This window comes from Petaurus breviceps, unplaced genomic scaffold (genome assembly GCF_028583685.1).
Source record: "Petaurus breviceps papuanus isolate PSGF00001 unplaced genomic scaffold, PetGlider_PUasm1.0 171, whole genome shotgun sequence".
NCBI lineage: Eukaryota > Metazoa > Chordata > Mammalia > Diprotodontia > Petauridae > Petaurus > Petaurus breviceps.
This window is the reverse complement of record NW_027185754.1, coordinates 14,607,452-14,632,079: the sequence shown is the minus strand read 5'-3', so window position 1 is coordinate 14,632,079 and position 24,628 is coordinate 14,607,452. Positions and strand designations below refer to the sequence as shown.

The 24,628-nt window shown below is 44.4% G+C and overlaps 1 protein-coding gene across 6 annotated transcripts in view; it reads right to left on the bottom strand.

Moving 5' to 3' along the window:
* Positions 1-24,628, bottom strand: part of URI1 (URI1 prefoldin like chaperone) — a 133,652-nt gene that overhangs the window by 94,017 nt on the left and 15,007 nt on the right. Inside the window, exon 4 of one of the 6 annotated variants that reach the window (XR_011167292.1) lies at positions 4,366-7,204. The exons of 4 other annotated variants lie outside the window; for them this stretch is intronic. The gene's annotated coding sequence lies outside the window, so the exon portion shown is untranslated. Of the gene's footprint in view, positions 1-4,365; positions 7,205-24,628 lie in introns of those variants that run through there. One more of the 6 variants, XR_011167293.1, reaches the window with a different exon arrangement.

The following is a 24,628-nucleotide window of genomic DNA, read 5'->3' as shown; positions in this document are numbered from 1 at the left end:
ATCCATCCATCCATCCATCCATCCATCCATCCATCCATCCATCCATCTATCCCTCCATCCCTCCCTCCCTCCATCCATCCATCCATCCATCCATCCATCCATCCATCTGTCTTTAGGGGTAAAGGGCACACAAAATATGAATGATGGCAAGAAATGAAGAAATATCCCGAGGAGGGAGGGGGTAGGTTGTCTGGCAAGGAGGGTATAGGGAGAGGAGGAACCCTAAGATGTAGGTGGGTAGTCAGACTGTGTGAGCTCCTTGAGGCCTGGGACTGTCTTGTACTTCTGCCCGTGTCCCCAGTCTAAGCATAATGACTGGCACATTTGTTGAGTCATTTTCAGTCATGTTCAACTCTTCATGAACCCATCTGGTGTTTTCCTAGCAGAGACACTGGAGTGGTTTGCCATTTCCTTCTCCAGCTCATTTTACAGTGGAGGAAACTGATGCAAACAGGGTTAATTGGCTTGCCCAGGGTCACACAGCTAGTGAAGATTTGAACTCACAAAGATGAGTCTTCCCAACTTCAAGCCCTGCACTCTTTCCACTGACTGACTAGTCTGGTAGATTTACTTTATCTCATTATTCTTTCTAACTAGGTACTAAAATGAGTTGGTGGCTGCTGTAGCAATCCAAGTGGGGTATGGGCCAATGAATTTTGGTGTCCTAGTGAAAAACCCCACCCTAATCAGGACTTTGCCTTCAGGTTTCTTTAATTCAATTCAATAAACATTGTGTTAAATTTTAATTTAATTTAGTTTTTACTACAAACTTAACAGAAACCAAATCAAGTGAGCATTTCTACGTACATTTTAGAGCAGAAAGAAAAGATCGTATGTAAAACAGTGAATGTCCATTACATAGACTTTGCTCTCATTTAAAACATATAAGTTCAACACGTAACTTTCAAAGCTGTCTAGCTTGTTTGTGCTTTCTTCTAGTGTTTCTTGTATTTTCTTTTCTATCCAGGCCCCCTTCTCCCTCCCATCTGCCTCCAAAATGGAATAAAGAAAAAGAAAATCCTGAAACAATGCATAGTCAAAACGAATTGCCACATTAATGGATCTTGTCCAAAAATGTCTCCTTCTTCCTCTTGAGTCCATTACCTTTATTTTGAGAGGTAGGTAACATGCTTCATTGTTCTATGGAAGGATGGTTGATCATTTCATTGATTGGAGTTCTTAAAATCTTCCAAAGGTTAAACAAATGTCTATTAAGCATATACTACGTACAAAGATCATAGGATAAGAAATCTAGATAAAGGTGGAAGGGACCTCAGGGCTAACAGTGCAGGCCCCTCATTTTATAGATGAGGAAACTGAGGGACAGAAAAGTTAGGCAATTTTGCTGATGTTATATGGGTAGTAAGTATCAGAGGAGGTATATGAACCTAGCCCCTCTGATCTGAAAGCTAGCTTTCCCTCCACGGCACCACTTGATGCTAGTATCCCTGCCCTTAAGATGTTTGTGTTCTAAGAGGAAGGATACAAATGCGCACATATATGTAAATTCAGGGTGACATTCCCTGGATGCTTCATCTCTGTCCCAGTACCTGTAACAACTGACGTCTAGTTGATTCCAGAATGCTATGCTTGCTGTCTTCTATGGTGTGGCTGGTATGGTTTTTAGTTTTGACTCTGTCTCTCCATCTGATGGCAAGCTCTGTGTGTGCTAATGCTCCTTCCTTTTCCCTCCCTTAACTCTTATATCTCACTGCTGCTCATCTGCTGGGACTTAACTGCAGAACTCTTCCCAGTGACCCTAACTCAGAGAAGATTCTAGGCCCAGCTCTCTGTCCTTTGGCATTCTGGAGCTCCCTGTGAAGGTTACCCAGCCATTCTGGTGGTTGCTGTTTGTTTTGTTTTGCTTTTCCTAGGAGCTCAGGGAGTAGAGGTGACAGTTAATAAAAGTAGCTTTGCCACTATTCTTGGCAGTCTAGACCTGGCTTTAGAAAGCAGGCCAGTCACTAAAATTTAGGATTCTTAAAATGTGGGTTTGTGACTGTAAGTGGTTTGTACTAGAAGCTCTTCCTCAGGGGAACAAAGACCCCTAGCTTTGTATTCCATAATTTTAGGTCCTGATAAAATCACATAATCTCAGAATTTGGAGGAACTCTAGACCCCATCCCTCCTCTCTACACCATTCCTGACAAGGTCATTCAACCCCTGCCTGGACACAGCTCCAAGGACAGGGCACACCTACAGATGCAGCCAACTTTGTCATTGGACTGCTCTGAATAATTAGGGAGTTTTTCCTCTTTATTGAACCAAGGTCTGACACCCAGTCACTTACTGCTCCCCACCCCCCGCAATTGGCCCTAGTCATGCCTCCTGGGGCCCAACAAAAAAAGGTTGTTTTACCTTTATCAAGAGGCATATTGGTTCTGTATAAAGATTGTTGCATATGAAGTTATAGGACCTTGATTTGATTCCTGGTTCAGTCACTTATTATCTACATGACCAAGAACAAGTCACTTAACATCTCTAGGCCTCAGACCCCCTGTATAGAAGGAGAAGATTGACTGAGATGACCTCTAAAGTTAATTCCAGCTCTCAATCTAGGATTCTGTGATTGGGCAGTGTCATTGGACAGAGAGCTGGCCTGGGGGGCAAGAAGAGCTCAGGCTTGAATCCCGTGAATCTTCAGATTCACTAGCTTTTGATCATGGGAAAAGGTATTAATTTTCTTCAGCTGTAAAATGAGGCTGTTGATAGTTATAGAACTTACTATACAAGATTTTTGAGGATTAAATGGGACTGTGTATGTGAAGCACATTGCAGACCCTCTTTCTTTTATCACCTTTGTGACCTTGGGTAAGTCATCTTCTAGGGTCACATTTTCCCCTTCTGTGAAATGGGTGTCCCAGTTTCATCATCTGTAAATCTATGATCCTGTGGTCTTCCACATGCTTTGCCTTTAGGTACATGAAGACAGTTTCATATTCCCTCATACATCTTTTCTCCTTCCAGGCTAAACATCCCTGGTTTCCTTCAACATATTCCAGAAGAGTGTCCAAAACAATTTCGAGTATGAATACATCTGGGCCACAACAAAATGATTTAGTGGCAGGAACTGCCCTCATACCCAATTTACAGAAAAAGTATGTATTTAATGCAGTAACTTTACATTATTCTTTGAGTTGATGTTTCCTGGTCAGACCACAGTGTCAAGAATCAGTGTCATGTGAAGGAGAGCATGGATGTGAATGGCCAGGGCCAAGATGCTGGCAGCAGCTTGGTTGTGCTGGTTGGTCCTGCTTTTTACCTCCTTTCTCCTTAAGGTTATGCCTCCTTCAAAAAACAGTCAAAAGCTTCAGTGGTGCATATATGTTTATCTTCATAAAGCTTACCTTGTATCATCTATGAAGCTAGACAAAATCTATCCGAAAGGGGACAAGTGATGATGTGTTTTGTTGTTTTGGTCTGAAAGCTGTATTTCAGGCTTACCGTCACTGAGCTCAACATCCCCCATTCCCTCTACTGGGAAAGACATTCTGTGAAAAGCTTTTTTGTGACATATATCATGATTTTGAATCCCCTCTCCCATCCTGATTGCCCTTCTTTGGCCAATTTGTGAATGTCCTTCCTAACCTTTAGTCCCTAAAACTGAACACCATATTCCATATAGGACCAGCCCAGAGCAGACTACAGAGGAGCAGATCTTCCCTCCCTCTGAGTGCTATACATCTACCACTGCAGCCTAGTTTTATATTAGCCTTTTCAGATGCCCTACCACATTGCTGACTGACATCAAGTTATCAGTCAGCTAAAAATCTTCCTCATTTGATAGAAGCCTGAGAATCCTTACCTCACAGCCAGGCGCCTGCACAAACTCATGTTGGCACTTAACACCTGGGGGATAGACCTGGAATAGCCTCTATTCTACTTTCTGCCACCCAAGTTTCTCTTTTTCAAATTCTGAAATGCCTACAAATTCTTTCCGTTGACACCTACCCTTTCCTTCCCTGCCTGCTTCTCTCCCTGCTCTACCCTATCCAAGGTATAGAGTCAGGTCTGATTCCCTACTCCCAATACATTTCATAACCTTGGTTCCTCATGTAGGTCTACTCTTGTACATCTCTTTATCAAAAAAGCACTAATACTATAATGATTTCAAGAAATTTACCAAGGTGATGTTGATTCTTCTACTTGGTAATAATTGAACAGGGAAGTAATGGGAAGATAGCAAGAGATCACTCCATGGGAGACTTATTCAAACAAAGAATCATCCTTGTATCTTAACCCCTGGAAGCAGCAGTCTGGCAGATTGCATGATATGTCCATTATGAAAGGATTTGCACCAAGAAAGGTATTGTTTATCCCCTGTCTGAAGTCCCCTAAATCAAAGATGAATCATTCAGTCAAATAATCATTCAATAAGCATTTATTGAGTATATGCTATTTGCAAAGTATACATAGCCATTGCCTATGCTTACAATCTATTTGGAGAAATAAGATATACACACAAAATAACATTAGTAGATTACATGACAGCATGATACACTAATACAGTAAAGTGCTAAATTATATGATAAAAGCAACTAGAAAAGAACAATGTAGTAACAATAATAGCACGCACACAGTGTTTTATAGTATGTGAAGCTCTTTGCTTTTCTCAAAATAATGCTACAAGATATTACAGAATAATATATAATAAGGTGCTAATCGTGCAGTACAGGCATCCTAACATGGTGTTAGGAAGCATTGATAAGGAAACAATCTTACTCAAATCAAAAATTAAACATTGATTAAGCCAATACAGTAGTATTTATGTAGCAGAGCAATTTGGTGGGTAGATACTAAGATAGATAGTTCTTGCCCTCAAGTGTACAATCTAATAAAAATATGATATATATGAGAATAACTATGATAAGAAAAAAGGGACAGCAAGAATTGTGAAAGAAGTGAAAACAAAGTGCGATGTGAGGTACTACGAGGGAAAGATCGATCATGGACGATGTTTTTCTCTCAATTTAACAAACACTGATTAAGCACCTACTCCGTGCAATTTATTAAATGCCTATGATGTGCAATATTTGAAAGCACCTACTCCGTGCAACATTTATTAAGTACCTACTATGTGCAAACCATTAAGCGCGTACTACATTGCCACATGCAAAAGCTAGAAAGGAAGGCTTTCTCAACTATATTCCATATTGATCAGGCCTTATTCAGAGATGAAAATTACTTTTTTTGTGGGCCTTTACTTTAAAGGAGTATGAGAACATGAGGAGAACAGCACCGGGTTGAAAAAAGTGATGGGTCTTGCTTAGTCTGGACAAGAAAATACTGGGGAATAATTTGCTAATGGAATTCAAGTCTATGAAGATAGATTTCACAAATCTTCATTTCCATTTTAGAGAACAATTTAAAGGGAAATGGTTTGAGGTTATTTGGAACAAAAGTTGAGGTTATTAACAATTAAGGTTGTGAAACATTGAGGGGAAAGGTTTTCTGAGATTGTAAAGCCTTATGCCTAATAAGATGACAAAGGATTGGCACGGCTTAGATGCTCTCTTGTCCTGAAGTAGGGCTATGTAACATAGCTGAGCTCATAGAACTTAGATCTCAGGAAACTTCAGTTGAATTATGACATACCAAAGTCTCCCAATTCCATTTTTCTAGGCTCCCAATGAAATGAATAACCCTAAAGCATTCCTTTATACCAATTCAACACAACTTTGGACCTCTCAACACTTGAAATTTATCATCTGTAAAGCAGGGGTATTAGAAATGGTTCCTGTTAAATTGAACTAGGTGAGGTAAATATACTTTGTAGCAAAGAAAAAGAAACAACCCAAGTGCCCTTTAGCTCAAATATGGCTAAACAAACCAGTGTCAATACTATGCTAATGAAATTGTTCTGAAATAAAGGATGCATTGATATGAAGGATGTATTGTACTGAAATAAAGTGTGAGTATGGAGAATTCTGAGTACCATGAAAAGATTTATATGAGATGATGCATGGTGAATTTAGCAAAAGTTAAAAAATAGGAAAAATGAAATGATTGGCGGAAAAAAAAACAAAAGAAAGACTGAAATTAAGAGAACTCAAATGAACAAAAACATAGTTCCAGAGTTAGAAGAATGAAACATGTCAGCTATATTGTCTTGAGAAGAAGAACCTTTGAGTAAGGGGGGGAGGGGCAGGTATTGGAATCACTTTAGCTTTGGGAGTGGATTGTAAAATTTCAACTGTGAGGATATGTGATTCAGAAATCAGTAAAGTACAAATCAGATATTGTTTTTAATATTCTATTGAACAAAGAAAGTTATAAAGAAGTGGGTAATAGAAAAGATAAACATTTGAAGTACACAATTTTCTTTTTTTTTCTTCTAATTTATTTTTGAAATAGTCATGGTTAAGTGACTTGCCCAGGGTCACATAGCTAGTAAGTATCTAAGGCAGGATTTGAACACAGGTTCTCCTCACTCCTGGGGTTGGGCTCTATCCACAAAGTATACAATTTTAAAGAAACATTAAGCATTTAAAAGCAAACTCATATTTTGACTCCAGTGTTGAACCACCAGTCAGACAGTGATATACAACTGGAAAACTAATACCTAATTATATTTCTGTATGAAAAGGCATGGTTCAATGTGAGTGAAAGAAAAGAGCCAAATTATAATACTAAGATAGTACATAAATGACAAAAGTTGTAAAACTACTGAAAATGATGTCTAAGAAAGAGTAAAGAGAAGAGGTAACATGTAATGAAGAATACCATATTGAAGAATTAATTCAGATCCTAAAAAAATGACAACTAAAAAACAATGTGCAAAATGGAAATTGCCCTGGTAAACAGGGGTACTGTTAAGCAGCTTGCTGTTGCAGTGAGTTTTCTTGCCTATAGAGTCCCAGGAAGGAGCAAGGTACATTGGATGGCAGCCCAGTGCTCCTTCACCCTTGCCCTGGGTGGAGTGAATGCCGTGACTAGCCAAGTACTGGAAAGAAAAGAAGGAGACTGATGCTGGTAAATGGTTGAACAGTCAAGAACCATGTACTACTGCTGATATACTGGCCACTAACCAATGGAGAGAGAAGACTTGTCCTCTCATTAGATATCAAGACCCTCCTTGGCCTCAGAGAGCAGGTTAGCATGATGGGCCCAATCTCTATGCTCAGAGCTGGGACACTGGTGAAAAGTGGTGCCTTCCTTGACAAACAGCGTCATTTTGGAACTCACTGGTGATGTCTGGTCTTTACTGTAGGGCAAATGCAAAGAGGTAATTATATGGAGGTGGAGCCCCATGTTCATCCTACTTTGATCACAATGTAAAGCCCACCCTAACTTGAAAAGCTAGAAAAACAAATGGGGATATACTTCAAGAGGGGAATGGCATATAAACTTGTGACCATACAGTGATCAAAAGCCTGCAAGTGAGGAATGATATGAGAAGCCCTTCCTAGATATTATGACTAAATACCACTACCCTACTTGATCTCCAGAGAGCAGGATAGCAAGTGAGTTCCCAGACATCTGTGCTTAGAGAAGGGAAGCAATGAGTGAAATTGGGTGCCTGCCCAAGAAGACAGGCTCACCTTTGAGCTGACTCTGGATTAAGTGGGTTTTCTGGACCAGAAAGCCCAGGCAAGGAGCAAAACAGCTGCTGGTGATATCCCATGCCCATTCTACCTGCATGGCAATAGAATGGAAGCTGTCCCTGGCAAAGAATTGGGGCCTATTCTGGGATTGGAATGTCTAACAAAAAAGGGTCTGTACAGCACACTTTGTTCTGTGTCACTGTGTGTGACTCAGTTCTTCCTTATCTGTGTGTATGTTTTAATGTGTGTCTGTGTGAGAATTTTGCATAGAAGAAAGAAATGAGAAAGATAAAACTGATATTTTTGGCCTGAGATTGAGTGGGCACTAAGGACAGGACAACAATGAAAAGAAGCCAAACCACCACCACAGGCTGTGAGATGGGGAATGAGAATGTAGTGTGGTACCTACCCTGACAGAGACGGTTCCCTTTTGTCTAGCTGTTGGGAAAGAGAAGTTTCTGTGGTACAGGGCCACTTTAAGGAGCACCATACATAAGGGCAGACACCCATATAGATCCGTTCTTGATGCTGGTGGAATAGAAGCCTCGTATAACAAAGAAGTGGAAAGAAACCAACAACTTGCAGATGGAAAATGGCTGAGAAATCTTTGTAAGGAGGTTGAGGGTTGCATGTTGGAGGCAAAAACAAGAGAGCAAGAAAACCTCCATGAGAATCACTGGAAGGACTCCTAAGGATATAAGAAAGATGATTAGAAAGCAGGCCCAAAGTCCTGGGGTGAGAGGTGGAGAACCACAGGTGCATGATGCTTTTCACTCTATCGGAGATGGTTTGCTTCTATTTAATTATTGGGAGAATGAAATTTCTTTCAAAAATTTGGCTCAAGGAGAATCATACAGGGTGGAAGATGCCCACTTGATTTTGGTAGAAAGAAAGCCCCATGTAACAAAGAAGTGGGTACCAATCAGTGGCCTTGCAGGAGAGGAATGGCTGAGAAAACTTTCTCTTGATGCTGGGAGTTGTCTGGTGGAGGGAAAAAGAGAGAGAAAGAAAACCTCTCTATGAATCAATATGGGGACAATTTAGGATACTGGAAAGGTGATTAGAAAATACACATTGAAAAGGGGCTGCCAGGAGAGGGACTACAGTTGCTTTATGTGGTTGACCACCATCAGAAAGAGTTCACTTTATGTGAATGTTTGGGGGAGTGAATTTAGTTTGCTACTGGGCTGGTTTAGGAAAGATCACATATGGTAGCACACCTCCACAAGGATTCTGTCATGGTCCCAGTGAAATGGAAGGCTATGAAATGAAGAATTAGTTACAAAACATGGGCTCTCAGGGGAAGAATGACAAAGGAAATTTTAGTAGGGTACTGAGGTTTGTGTGTTGAAGGTTAAAGAAGAAAGAAGGGAAGCCTCCCCAGAAATCAGAAAGATAATTAGAAAAATCTGTCACCATCACAAGGCTGGAAGGTGCAGGAATATGGGTTCATGATGGTGTTTACCTGGTAAGACAGGGTCCTCTTTTAGATAACTGCTAGGGCATTAAAGGTTCTTTGCTACAGAGATGGCTAGGAAGGATGCCACATGGGGCAGAGAGCCATGTGAACTCCCCATCTGTCCAGAAGGAATGGACCAACCTTGTCAGAAAGAAGTGGATACAAGCCAAGGGACCATCAGGTAGAGTTTTTGTGAGAAACATTTTCTAGGGTGCTGAGGACTTTGTTTTAGAGGTCAAAGAATAGTAAAAGGAAGCTTGTGTGTACATTAATAGCAAGAGTAGTTAGGATAGCAGGAAGTTAATTGGAAACAAATATTCCTACCCCTAGGCTGCAAGGTGGGGGACTACATATGTTTGGTGGTGTTTACTGGGTCAGACAGGGTTCCCTTTTGGTTAACAGTTGGGAGAGAGAGATTTCTTTGCCACAGGGCTAGCTTAGGAAGAATCCCACATGGGGGAAACAGCCATGTGGACTCCCCCTCTGTCCAGATGGAATAGACAGGCCTTGTCAAAAAGAAGTGAGTACAAACCAGGGGACAAAAGGGTAAAGAAATGGTGAGAAATCTTTACTACAGTACTGAGGGTAGAATTATTGGAACACTAAATGTAATGAAAGCAAGCGAGGGTGCTTATGAATAGAATGACTATGTAGGTTAGCAAACAGGTGAGTAGAAAAAAATGCCCCCACCCCTGGACTACAAGGTTGGGGACTACAGATGCTTAATGGTGCTTACCTGCAGAAAAGGTTCTCTCTTGGTTAACTCTTGGGAGAATGAGTTTTCTTTGCAACAGGGCTGCCTTAGGAAGGAAATCACATGGAGAGACAGACATGTGAATTCCCCTCTCTCCTGATAGAATAGACAGGCCTTGTCACAAAGAAGTGGGAAAAAACCAGGGGCTCAACATTAGGAGATTTTGTGACCAACATTTCAAAGAGGGTTGAGAATGTTATTTTTGAGGTCAAAAAATAGTCAAAGGAAGCCTGTGAACATATTAATAGAAGGAGTAGTTAGAATAGCAGGAAGGTAATTGGAAAAAAAAAATGACATGAGCCTTTATTGCAAGGTGGGGTGCTACAGTTGCTTTTTGGTGTTAACCCTGTGGGACAGGATTCCCTTTTGCTTAACTGTTGGGAGACTGAAATTTTCTTTCTTACAAGGCTGCTGTAAGAAGGATCCCACATGGGGTAGACAGGCATGTGGAATCCCCTTCTCCCTCAGTGTCATGGAAGGCCCTTGTAATAAAGAAGTGGGTACAATCAGGGGGACCATTGGGTGGAGAATGGCTGACAAACCTTTCCTAGGGTGCTGAAGAATTTATGGAAGAGGTCAAACAACAGTAAAAAGCACCATATACATGTAGCAAGTGAATGCCTGCTTAGGGCAGCAGAAAGATGATTAGAAAAGTGCCCCTACCCTTGGGCTGCAGGGTGGGGGACTACAGTTGCTTGATGGTGTTTACCCTGGATGACCAGGTTCCCTTTTAGTTAACAGTGGGGAGAGTGAGATTTCTTTGGGAAAGGTCTGGTTTCAGAAGGATCCCACATGGGGCAGATGGCCATATGGACTCCTCCTTTGTGCAGATGGGAGGGACGCACCTTGTCACAAAGAAGTGAGTACAAACCAGGGGCTATATGGGTGCAAAATGAGTGAGGAACCTTTACAAGGCGAGCGAGGATAGATATTGGAAGACCCAATATAATGAAAGCAAGCCTGGGCACTAAAGAATAGAATGACTATTTAGGGCAGAAATGATGATTGGAAAAGTGCCTCTACCCTTGGGCTGCAAGGTAGGGGACTACAGTAGCTTGATGGTGTTTACCCTCTCTGACAGGGTTCCCTTTTGGTTAACTGTGGAGAGAGTGAGATTTCTTTGGGACTGGGCTGGCTTGGGAAGGATCCCACATGGGGGAGACAGCCAAATGGACTCCCCCTATATTCAGATGGAATGGATGGGCCTTGGCACAAAGAAGTGGGTACAAACCAGGGTTTGAAAAATGGGTGAGGAACCTTTGCAAGGAGACTGAAGGTAGAATTATTGGAAGACCCAATATAATGAAAGCAAGCCTGGGAAGGAATGAATAGAATGACTATAGAGGTTAGCAGAAAGGTGATTGGAAAAAAATGCCCCTACCCCTGGGCTGCAGGGTGGGTACTACAGATGGTTTTTGGTGTTAACCCTGTGGGACAGGTTTCCCTTTTGCTTAACTGTTGGGAGAGTGAAATTTATTTCTTACAAGGCTGCTGTAAGAAGGATCCCACATGGAGCAGACAGACATGTAGAATCTCCTTCACCCTCGGTGTCATGGAAGTCCCTTGTAATAAAGAAGTGGGTACAATCCGGGGGCCCATTGGGTGGAGAATGGCTGAAAAACCTTTCTTAGGGTGCTGAGGGATTTAAGGAAAAGGCCAAACAACAGGAAAAAGCACCTTATACTTGAACAAAGAGAATACCTAATTAGGGTAGCAGAAATGTGATAGGAAAAGTGGCCCTACCCTTGAGCTGCAGGGTGGGGGACTACAGCTGCTTGATGGTGTTTACCCTGGATGACCAGGTTCCCTTTTGGTTAACTGTGGGGAGAGTGAGATTTCTTTGGGACAGGGCTAGCTTGGGAAGGATCCCACATAGGGCAGACTACCATAAGGACGCCCCCTGTGTCCAGATGTAATGGACGGGCCTTGTCACAAAGAAGTGGGTACAAACTGGGGGCCCTAGGGTTACAGAATGGGTGAGGACCTTTATGAGGGGACTGAGTTTAGAATGACTGGAAGACCCAATATAATGAAAGCAAGGCTGAGCCCTAATGAATAGAATGATTATTTAGGTAAGTAGAAATGTGATTGGAAAAAATGCTGCTACCCGTGGGCTGCAGGGTGGGAGACTACAGATTCTTTTAGTTTTTACCTTGTGGGACAGGAATTCCTTTTTCTGAACTGTTGGGAGAGTGAAATTTCTTTCTTATAAGGCTGCTATAAAAAGGGTACCGAATGGGGCAGACGGGCATGTAGAATCCCCTTTGGGCCCAGTGTCATGGAAAACCCTTGTAATAAAGAAGTAGGCAAAATCCAGAGGCCCATCAGGTAGAGAATGGCTGAAAAAAATTTCTTAGGGTGCTGAGGGATTTATGGAAGAGGCCAAACAACAGCAAAAAGCACCTTATACATGTAGCAAGAGAATGCCTACTTAGGGCAGCAGAAAGTTGATTGTAAAAAAATGCCCCTACCCCTGGGGTGCAAGGAGGGTCTACAGTTGCTTGATGGTATTTACCCTGTATGACAGAGTTCCCTTTTGGTAAACTGTGGGGAGAGTAAGATTTCTTTGGGGAAGGGCTGGTTTCAGAAGGATCCTACATGGGGCAGACAGCCATATGGACTCCTGAATGTCCAGATGGAATGGACGCGCCTTGTCACAAGGAAAAGTACAAATCAGGGGCCCTATGGGTGCAGAATGGGTGAGGAACCTTTACAAGGGGATTGAGGGTAGATATTGGAAGACCTAATATAATGAAAGCAAGCCTGGGCACTAATTAATAGAATAACTATTTAGGTTGGCAGAAAGGTGATTGGAAAAAAATGCCCCACCCCTGGGCTGCAAGGTGGGGGACTACAGTTGCTTGATGGTGTTTACCCTGTCTGACAGGGTTAATTTTTGGTTAACTGTGAGGAGAGTGAGATTTCTTTGGGACAGGGCTGACTTGGATAGGATCCCACATGGGGCAGACGACCATATGGACACCCATGTGTCCAGATGGAATGGACACGCCTTGTCACAAAAAAGTGAGTACAAACCAGGGGCCCTACAGGTGCAGAATGGGTGAGGAAATTTTACAAGGGGACTGAGGGTAGATATTGGAAGACCCAATATAATGATAATTCCTGGGAAGGAATGAATAGAATGACTATATGTGTTAGCAGAAAGGTGATTCGAAAAAAAATGCCCCCACCCCTGGGCTGTAATGTGGGGGACGACAGTTGCTTGATGGTGTTTACCCTGTCTGACAGGGCTCTTTTTTGGTTAACTGTGGGGAGAGTGAGATTTCTTTGGGACAGGGCTGACTTGGGAAGGATCCCACATGGGACAGACGGCCATATGGACATCCCTGTGTCAAGATGGAATGGACATGCCTTGTCACAAAGAAGTGGGTACAAACCGGGGGCCCTATGGTTGCAGAATGAGTGAGGAACCTTTAGGAGGGGACTGAGGGTAGACTTACTAGAAGACCCAATATCATAAAAGCAAGAGTGAGCCCTAATGAATAGAATGACTATATGTGTTAGCACAAAGGTGATTGGAAAAAAATGCCCCCACCCCTGGGCTGCAAGGTGGGGGACTACAGTTGCTTGATGGTGTTTACCCTGTCTGACAGGGCTCTTTTTTGGTTAACTGTAGGGAGAGTGAGATTTCTTTGGGACAGGGCTGACTTGGGAAGGATCCCACATGGGGCAGATGGCCATATGGACACCCCTGTGTCGAGATGGAATGGACGTGCCTCGTCACAAAGAAGTGAGTACAAACTGGGGGCCCTACAAGTGCAGATTGGGTGAGGAACCTTTACAAGGGGTCTGGGAGTAGATATTGGAAGACCCTATAAAGTGAAAGTAAGACTGAGCCCTAATGAATAGAATGACTATTTAGATTAGTACAAAGGTGATTGGAAAAAAATGCCCCCACCCCAGGGCTGCAAGGTGGGGGACTACAGTTGCTTGATGGTGTTTACCCTGTCTGACAGGGCTCTTTTTTGGTTAATTGTGGGGAGAGTGAGATTTCTTTGGGACAGGTCTGACTTGGGAAGGATCGCACATGGGGCAGATGGCCATATGTACAACCCTGGGTCCAGATGGAATGGACGTGCCTCATCACAAAGAAGTGAGTACAAACCGTGAGCCCTACAGGTACAGAATGGGTGAGGAACCTTTACAAGGGGACTGAGGGTAGATATTGGAAGACCCAATATAATGAAAGAAAGCCTGGGAAGGAATGAATAGAATGACTATATGTGTTAGCAGAAAGGTGATTGGAAAAAAATGCCCCTACCCCTGGGCTGCAAGGTAGGGGACTACAGTTGGTTGATGGTGTTTTCCCTGTCTGACAGGGTTCCCTTTGCTTAACTATGGGGAGAGTGAGATTTCTTTGGGACAGGGCTGTCTTAGGAAGGATCCCACATGGGGGAGACAGACAAATGGACTCCCCTCATGTCCAGATGCAATGGACGGGCCTTGTCACAAAGAAGTGGGTACAAACCGGGGGCCCTATGGTTGCAGAATGAGTGAGGAACCTTTAGGAGGGGACTGAGGGTAGACGTACTAGAAGACCCAATATCATAAAAGCAAGACTGAGCCCTAATGAATAGGATGACTATTTAGATTAGCACAAAGGTGATTGGAAAAAAATGCCCCCACCCCAGGGCTGCAAGGTGGGGGACTACAGTTGCTTGATGGTGTTTACCCTGTCTGACAGGGCTCTTTTTTGGTTAATTGTGGGGAGAGTGAGATTTCTTTGGGACAGGGCTGACTTGGGAAGGATCGCACATGGGGTAGATGGCCATATGGACAACCTTGGGTCCAGATGGAATGGATGTGCCTCGTCACAAAGAAGTGAGTACAAACCGTGAGCCCTAAAGGTGCAGAATGGGTGAGGAACCTTTACAAGGGGGCTAAGGGTAGAATTATTGGAAGACCCAATATAATGAAAGCAAGCCTGGGAAGGAACAAATAGAATGACTATATGGATTAGCAGAAAGGTGATTGTAAAAAAATGACCCTACCCCTGGGCTGCAGGGTGGGGACTACAGATAGTTTGGGGTGTTAACTTTTTGGGACAGGTTTACCTTATCCTTAACTGTTAGGAGAGTGAAATTTCTTTCTTACAAGGCCGTGTAATTAGGATCTCACATGGGGCAGACGGGCATGTGGAATCCCCTTTAGGCACAGTGTCATGGAAGACCCTTGTAATAAAGAAGTGGGTACAATGCAGAGGCCCATCGGGTAGAGAATGGCTGAGAAACCTTTCTTAGGGTGCTGAGGGATTTATGGAAGAGGCCAAACAACAGTAAAAAGCACCTTATACCTGTAGCAACAGAATGCCTACTTCGGGCAGCAGAACAGTGATTGGAAAAGTGCCCCTAGCCTTGGGCTGCAGGGTGTGGGACTAAAATTGCTTGATGGTATTTACCCTGGATGACCAGGTTCCCTTTTAGTTAACTGTGGGGAGTGTGAGATTACTTTGGGACATGGCTGGCTTGGGAAGGATGCTACATGGGGCAAACGGCCATATGGACTCCCCCTGTGTCCAGATGGAATGGACGAACCTTGTTACAAAAAAGTGAGTACAAACCGTGAGCCCTACAGGTGCAGAACGGATGAGGAAACTTTACAAGGCGACTGAGGGTATATATTGGAAGACCCAATATAATGAAAGCAAGACTGAGCCTTAATGAATAGAATGACAATTTAGGTTAGCAGAAAGGTGATTGGAAAAAAATGCCCCTACCCCTGGGCTGCAAGGTGGGGGACTACAGTTGCTTGATGGTGTTTTCCCTGTCTGACAGGGTTCCCTTTGCTTAACTATGGGGAGAGCGAGATTTCTTTGGGACAGGGCTGTCTTGGGAAGGATCCCACATGGGGGAGACAGACAAATGGACTCCCCTCATGTCCAGATGCAATGGATGGGCCTTGTCACAAAGAAGTGGGTACAAACCGGGGGCCCTATGGTTGCAGAATGAGTGAGGAACCTTTAGGAGGGGACTGAGGGTAGACTTACTGGAACACCCAATATCATAAAAGCAAGAGTGAGCCCTAATGAATAGAATGACTATATGTGTTAGCACAAAGGTGATTGGAAAAAAATGCCCCTACCCCTGGGCTGCAAGGTGGGGGACTACAGTTGCTTGATGGTGTTTATCCTGTCTGAAAGGATTCTTTTTGGTTAACTGTGGGGAGATTGAGATATCTTTGGGACAGGACTGACTTAGGAAGGATACCACATGGGGTAGACGGCCATATGGACACCCCTGTGTCGAGATGGAATGGACGTGCCTCGTCACAAAGAAGTGAGTACAAACTGGGGGTCCTACAGGTGCAGAATGGGTGAGGAAACTTTACAAGGGGACTGAGGGTAGATATTGGAAGACCCAATATAATGAAAGAAAGCCTGGGAAGGAATGAATAGAATGACTATATGTGTTAGCAGAAAGGTGATTGTAAAAAAATGCCCCTACCCCAGGGCTGCAAGGTGGGGGACTACAGTTGGTTGATGGTGTTTTCCCTGTCTGACAGGGTTCCCTTTGGTTAACTATTGGGAGAGTGAGATTTCTTTGGGACAGAGCTGTCTTAGGAAGGATCCCACATGGGGGAGACAGACAAATGGACTCCCCTCGTGTCCAGATACAATGGACGGGCCTTGTCACACTGAAGTGGGTACAAACCGGGGGCCCTACAGGTGCAGAATGGGTGAGGAACCTTTACAAGGAGACTGAGGGTAGAATTCCTGGAATACCCAATATAATGAAAGCAAGCCTGGGAAGGAATGAATAGAATGACTATAGAGGTTAGGAGAAAGGTGATTGGAAAAAAATGCCCCTACCCCTGGGCTGCAGGGTAGGGGACTATATATGTTTTTTGGTGTTAACTTTTTGGGACAGGTTTCCCTTTTGCTTAACTATTGGGATAGTGAAATTTCTTTCTTACAAGGCTGCTGTAAGAAGGATCTCACATGGGGCAGACGGGCATGTGGAATCCCCTTTAGGCACAGTGTCATGGAAGACCCTTGTAGTAAAGAAGTGGGTACAATGCAGAGGCCCATTGGGTGGAGAATGGCTGAGAAACCTTTCTTAGGGTGCTGAGGGATTTATGGAAGAGGCCAAACAACAGTAAAAAAGCACCTTATACCTGTAGCAAGAGAATGCCTACTTCGGGCAGCAGAACAGTGATTAGAAAAGTGCCCCTACCCTTGGGCTGCAGGGTGTGGGATTATAATTGCTTGGTGGTATTTACCCTGGATGACCAGCTTCCCTTTTAGTTAACTGTGGGGAGAGTGAGATTTCTTTGGGACAGGTCTGGCTTGGGAAGGATCCCACATGGGACAGACAGCCATATAGATTCCCCCTGTGTCCAGATGGAATGGACGCGATTCCTCACAAAGAAATGAGTACACACTGGGGCCCTAAGGGTGCAGAATGGGTGAGGAAACTTTACAAGGGGACTGAGGGTAGACTTACTGGAAGACCCAATATAACGAAAGCAAGACTGAGCCCTAATGAATAGAATGACTATTTAGATTAGCAGAAAAGTGATTGGAAAAAAATGCCCCCACCCCTGGGCTGCAAGGTGGGGGACTACAGTTGCTTGATGGTGTTTACCCTGTCTGACAGGGTTCCCTTTTGGTTAACTTTGGGGAGAGTTAGATTTCTTTGGTACAGGTCTGACTTGGGAAGGATCCCACATGGGGGAGACTGCCAAATGGACTCCCCTCATGTCCAGATACAATGGAAGGGCCTCGTCACAAAGAAGTGAGTACAAACCGGGGGCCCTACGGGTGAAAAATGGGTGAGGAACCTTTACAAGGAGACTGAGGGTAGAATTATTGGAAGACCCAATATAATGAAAGCAATCCTGGGAAGGAAGGAATGGAATGACTTATATAGGTTAGCAGAAAGGTGATTGGAAAAAAATGCCCATACCCCTAGGCTGCAGGGTGGGGACTACAGATGGATTTTGGTGTTTACCCTGTGGGACAGGTTTCCCTTTTGCTTAACTGTTGGGAGAGTGAAATTTCTTTCTTACAAGGCTGCTGTAAGAAGGATCCCACATGGGGCAGACGGGCATGTGGAATCCCCTTTGGGCCCAGTGTCATGGAAGACCCTTGTAATAAAGAAGTAGGCAAAATCCAGAGGCCCATTGGGTGGAGAATTGCTGAGAAACCTTTCTTAGGGTGCTGAGGGATTTATGGAAGAGGCCACACAACAGTAAAAAGCACTTTATACATGTATCAAGAGAATCCCTACTTATGGCAACAGAAAGGTGATTGGAAATGTGCCCCTTCCCCTGGGCTGCAAGGTGGGGGACTACAGGTGCTTGATGGTTTTTACCCTGTCTGACAGGATTCATTTTTGCTTAACTGTGGGGAGAGTGAGATTTCTTTGGGACAGGGCTGACTTGGGAAGGATCCCACATGAGGCAGACGGTCACATGGACTCCCCCTGTGTCCAGATGGAATGGATGTACCTCATCACAAAGAAGTGAGTACAAACCGGGGCCCTACGGGTGCAGAATGGGTGAGGAACCTTTACAAGGGGATTGAGGGTAGATATTGGAAGACCCAATATAATGAAAGCAAGCCTGGGCATTAATGAATAGAATAACTATTTAGGTTGGCAGAAAGGTGACTGAAAAAAAATACCCCTACCCCTGGGCTGCAGTTCGGGGGACTACAAATAATTTCTGGTGTTAACCCTGTTGGAAAGGATTTCCTTTCCCTTAGCTGCTGGGAGAATGAAATTTCTTTCTTACAAGTTTGCCGTAAGAAGAATCCCACATGGAGCAGACGGGCATGTGGAATCCCCTTCGGACATGGTGTCAGCGAAGACACTTGTAATAAATAAGTGGATAAAATCCGTAGGACTGTCAGGTGGAGAATGGCTGAGAAACCTTTCCTAGGGTGCTGAGGGATTTAGGGCAGAGGCCAAACAACAGTAAAATGCACATTATACATGTGACAAGAGAATGCCTACTTAGGGTAGCAGAAAGGTGATTGCAAAAGTGCCCCTACCCTTGGGCTGCAGTGGGAAGGACTACAGTTGCTTGATGTTGTTTACCCTGTCTGACAGGTTTCCATTTCAGTTAGCTGTGGGTGGGGTGAGATTTCTTTGGGACAGGGCTGGCTAGGGAAGGATCCCAAATGGGGCAGACAGCCATATGGACTCCCCCTGTGTCCAGATGGAATGGAGGCGCCTTGTTACAAAGAAGTGGGTAGAAACCCAGGGCCCTAAGGGTGTAGAATGGGTGAGGATCCTTTAAAAGAGGACTGAGGGTAGATATTGGAACACCCAATATAATGAAAGCAAGACTGAGCCGTAATGAATACAATGACTATTTAGGTTAGCAGAAAGGTGATTGGAAAAAAATGCCCCCACCCCTGGGCTGCAAGGTGGGGGACTACAGTTGCTTGATGGTGTTTACCCTGTGTGACAGGGTTCCCTTTTGGTTAACTGTGGAGAGAGTGAGATTTCTTTGGGACAGGGCTGGCTTGGGAAGGATCGGGAGAGACAGCCAAAAGGACTCCACTCGTGTCCAGATACAATGGACGGGACTTGTCACAAAGAAGTGGGTACAAACCGGGGGCCCTACAGGAGAAAATTGGGTGAGGAACCTTTACAAGGGTACTGAGGGTAGATATTGGAAGCCCCAATATAATGAAAGCAAGCCTGGGAAGGAACGAATAGAATGACTATATGGGTTAGCAGAAATTGATTGGAAAAAAATGCCCCTACCCCTGGGCTGCAGGGCGGGGGACTACATATGGTTTTTGGTGTTTATTTTTTGGGACAGGTTTACCTTTTGCTTAACTGTTGGGAGAGTGAAATTTATTTCTTACAAGGCTGCTGTAAGAAGGATCCCACATGGGCAGACGGGCATGTGGAATCCCCTTTAGTCGCAGTGTCTTGAAAGACCCTTGTAATAAAGAAGTAGGTAAAATCCGGAGGCCCATAAGGTGGAAAATGGCTGAAAAACCTTTGTTAGGGTGCTGAGGGATTTATGGAAGCGGCCAAACAACAGTAAAAAGCACCTTATACATGTAGCAAGAGAATTCCTACTTAGGGCAGCAGAATGGTGTTTGGAAAAGTGCCCCTACCCTTGGGCTGCAGGGTGTGGAACTACAATTGCTTGATGGCATTTACCCTGTGACAGGGTTCCCTTTTGGTTAACTGTGGGGAGAGTGAGATTTCTTTGGGACAGGTCTGGCTTGGGAAGGATCACACATGGGGCAGACAGCCATATGGACTCCCCCTGTGTCCAAATGGAGTGGACGCACCTTGTTACAAAGAAGTGGGTAGAAACCAGGGCCACTACGGGTGCAGAATGTTTGAAGAACCTTTACAAGGGGACTGAGGGTAGATATTGGAAGACCCAATACAATGAAAGCAAGACTGAGCCCTTATGAATGGAATGATTATTTAGGTTAGCAGAAAAGTGATTGGAAAAAAATGCCCCTACCCTTGGGCTGCAAGGTGGGAGACTACAGTTGCTTGATGGTGTTTACCCTGTCTAACAGGTTTCCCTTTTGGTTAACCGTGGGGAGAGTGAGATTTCTTTGGGACATGGCTGACTTGGGAAGGATCTCCCATGGGGCAGACAGCCACATGGACTCCCCTCATGTCCAGATGCAATGGACGGGCCTTATCACAAAGAATTGGGTACAAATGGGGGTCCTATGGGTGAAAAATGGATGAGGAACCTTTACAAGGAGACTGAGGGTAGAATTATTGGAAGACCCAATGTAATGAAACCAAGCCTGGGAAGGAATGAATAGAATGACTATATAGGTTAGCAGAAAGGTGATTGGAAAAAAATGCCCCTACCCCAGGGCTGCAGGGTGGGTACTACAGATGGTTTTTGGTGTTAACACTGTGGGATAGGATTCCCTTTTGGTTAACTGTGGGGAGAGTGAGTTTTTTTTGGGACAGGCCTGGCTTTGGAAGTATCCCAAATGGGGCAGACAGCCATATGGACTCCCACTGTGTCTAGATGGAATGGACGTACCTTGTTACAAAGAAGTGGGTACGAACTGGGCGCCCTATTGGTGAAGAATAGGTGAGGAACCTTTACAAGGGCACTGAGGGTAGAATTACTGGAAGACCCAACATAATGAAATCAAGATTGAGCCCTAATGAATAGAAAGTCTATATAGGTCAGCAGAAAGGTGATTGGAAAAAAATGCCCCTACCCCTGGGCTGCAAGGTGGGGGATTAAAATTGCTTGATAATGTTTACCCTGTCTGACAGGGATCCCTTTTGGTTAACTGTGGGGAGAGTGAGATTTCTTTGGGACAGGGCTGGCTTGGGAAGAATCCCACATGGGGAGACAGCCATATGGACCCCCCTCGTGTCCAGCTGTAATGGACAGGCATTGTCAGAAAAAAGGTGGGTACAAACTGGGGGCCCTACAGGTGAAAAATGGGTGAGGAACCTTTGCAAGGAGACTGAAGGTAGAATTATTGGAATACCCAATATAATGAAAGCAAGCCTGGGAAGGAATGAATAGAATGACTATAGAGGTTAGCAGAAAGGTGATTGGAAAAAAATGCCCCTACCCCTGGGCTGCAGGGTGGGGACTACAGATGGTTTTTGGTGTTAACCCTGTGGGACAGGTTTCCCTTTTTCTTAACTGTTTGGAGAGTGAAGTTTCTTTCTTTCAATGCTGAAGTATGAAGGATCCCACATGGGGTAGACCGGCATGTGGAATTCCATTTGGCTGTGGCCTCATGGAAGACCCTTGTAATAAAGACATGGGTACAATCTGGGGGCCCTTTGGTTGTAGAATGGCTGACAAACATTTCCTAGGTTGCTGAGGGATTTATGGAAGAGGCCAAACAGCTGTAAAAAGCCCCGTATACATGTGGGAAGAGACTGCCTACTTACGGCAACAGAAACATGATTGGAAAAGTGACCCTACCCTTGGGCTGCAAGGTGGGGGCCTACAGATGTTTGATGGTGTTTACCCTGTCTGACAGGGCTCCCTTTTGGTTAACTGTGGGGAGAATGAGTTTTCTTTGGGACAAGCCTGGCTTGGGAGGATCCAAAATGGGGCAGACAGCCATATGGATTCCCCCTGTGTCCAGATGGAATGGACGGGCCTTGTTACAAAGAAGTAGGTAAAAACTGGGGCCCTATGTGTGAAGAATGGGTGAGGACCCTTTACAAGGGGACTGAGGGTAGATATTGGAAGACCCAATATAATGAAAGCAAGTCTGAGCCCTAATGAACAGAATATCTATATAGGTTAGTAGAAAGGTGATTGGAAAAAAATGCCCCTACCCCTGGGCAGCAAGGGGGAACTAAAATTGCTTGATAGTGTTTACCCTGTCTGACAGGGTTCCCTTTTGGTTAACTGTGGGGAGAGTGAGATTTCTTTGGGACAGGACTGGCTTGGGAAGGATCTCACATGGGGAGACAGCCATATGCACTCGCCTCGTGGCCTGGTGGAATGGACGGGTCTCGTCAGAGAGAAGTGGGTACAAACTGGGTTCCTACAGGTGCAAAATGGTGAGGAACTTTTACAAGGGGACTGAAGGTAGATATTGGAAGACCCAATATAAAGAAAGCAAGCCTTGGCACTAATGAATAGAATAATTATTTAGGTTGGCAGGATGGTGACTAGAAAAAAATGCCCCTACCCCTGGGCTGCAGGTTGGGGCACTACAGATGATTTTCGTGTTAACCAAGTGGGAAAGGATTTCCTTTCCCTTAACTCTGGGGAGAGTGAAATTTCTTTCTTACAAGTTTGCCGTAAGAAGCATCCCACATGGGGCAGATGGGCATGTGTAATCCCCTTCAGACGTGGTCTCATGAAAGACACTTGTAATAAAGAAGTGGGTAAAATCCAGAGGCCCATCAGGTGCAAAATGGCTGAGAAACCTTTCCTAGGGTGCTGAAGGATTTAGGGCAGAGGCCAAACAACAGTAAAATGCACGTTATACATGAAGGAAGAGAATGTCTACTTAGGGTAGCAGAAAGGTGATTGCAAAAGTGCCCCTACCCTTGGGCAGCAGGGTGGGGACTACAGATGGTTTTGGGTGTTAACCCTATGGGACAGGATTCCCTTTTGTTTAACTGTTGGGAGAGTGAAATTTCTTTCTTTCAAGGCTGAAGTATGAAGGATCCCACATGGGATAGACGGGCATGTGGAATCTCCTTTGGCCACAATGTCATGGAAGGCCATTGTAATAAAGAAGTGGGTACAATCTGGGGGCCCTTCGGTTGTAGAATGGCTAACAAACATTTCCTAGGGTGCTGAGGAATTTATGGAATAGGCCAAACAGCAGTAAAAAGTACCTTATACATGTAGCAAGAGAATGCCTACTTAGGGCAGCAGAAAGGTGATTTGAAATGTGCCCCTACCTTTGGGCTGCAGGGTGGAGGATTACAGTTGCTTGATGGTGTTTACCCTGTATGATAGGATTCCCTTTAGGTTAACTATGGGGAGAATGAGATTTCTTTGGGATAGAGCTGGCTTGGGAATGATTCCATATGGGGCAGACAGCCATATGGTCTCTCCCTGTGTCCAGATGGAATGGACAGGCCTTGTCTCAAAGAAGTGGGTGCAAACTGGGGGCCCTACAGGTGAAGAATGTGTGAGGAACCTTTACTAGGGGTCTGAGGATAGAATTATTGGAAGACCCAATCTAATGAAAGCAAGTTTGGTCACTAATGTATAGAATGACTATTTAGGTTAGCAGAAAGGTTATTGGAAAAAAATGCCCCTACCCCTGGGCTTCAGGGTGGGGGACTACAGATGCTTGATGGTGTTTTCCCTGTCAGACATGGTCTCTTCTAGTGTCATTAGTATGAGTGTGAATTTTCTTTGTTTCTTGGATGACTTAAGTGTGATTTTCCACCTTGGCAGCCAGCCAAGTCTACTCCCCCTTGGTCCATGTGCAAGTGAAGTCCTGTGCAATAAAATAGTGGATTCAATAGGGTAGTTTTATGGGTGAGTAATGGCATAGAGGCCTCTGAGTTTACCCTGAATATCATCTTATGGAGCAAAAAAGCATCTCCAGCAAGTCTCTTCTGGAGTTATCACAGTGAGCATTAGGAAAAGAGTTTGCTGATTATGATACCTGCTGTCCCTGTTTGGCAGAGAAGTGTAGTGAAGACTCTAGATGCACTATTCCCTAGTAAGCAGAGTTAATGTTAGGTAGACTGTGGTTGCCATGAGGTTTTTTGGGTATAGGGTCCTGGCAAGGAGTGAGGTACATTGGGTTGCAACCCAGTACTCCTTCACCCGTACCCCACGTGGAGTGGGGTGAACTGACTAGCCACCTATTTGATAGAAATCTGGGGTACTGCTGCTGGTCTGTTGCTGAACCACCAATAACCATCACTGCTGGAAACCTGGCCACTGACCAATGGAGAGAGGAGCTCTGCTCTCTGACTAGATATCACAACCCTCCAGAGAGTAGGTTAGCAAGCTGGTTTCCAGACATCTGTGCTTCAGTTTGAACAACTATGAGTGAAATTGGGTGCCTGCCCAAGAAGACAGGCTCACCTTTGAGCTGGCTCTGGATTAAGTGGGTTTTCTGGACCAGAAGGCCCATGCAAGGAGCAAAAGGGCTGCTGGTGATATCCCATGCCCATTCTACCTGCATGACAGTAGAACGGAAGCTGTCACTGTTAAAGATTCAATAAAAGACATGGGGCCTATTCTGGGACTGGAATGTCTAACAAACCAGGGTCTGTCTATACAGCGGACTTTGTTTCTGTGTCACTGTTTGTTCTTTTTTTCCTGATCCTTTCTGGGTGTTTCTGTGTGTGCATTTTTATGTGTGTCTGTTAGTATTTCATATAGAGGAATAAAATCAGAAAGATAAAATTGATGGTTTGGCCTGAGATTGAGTGAGCATAAGAAAAT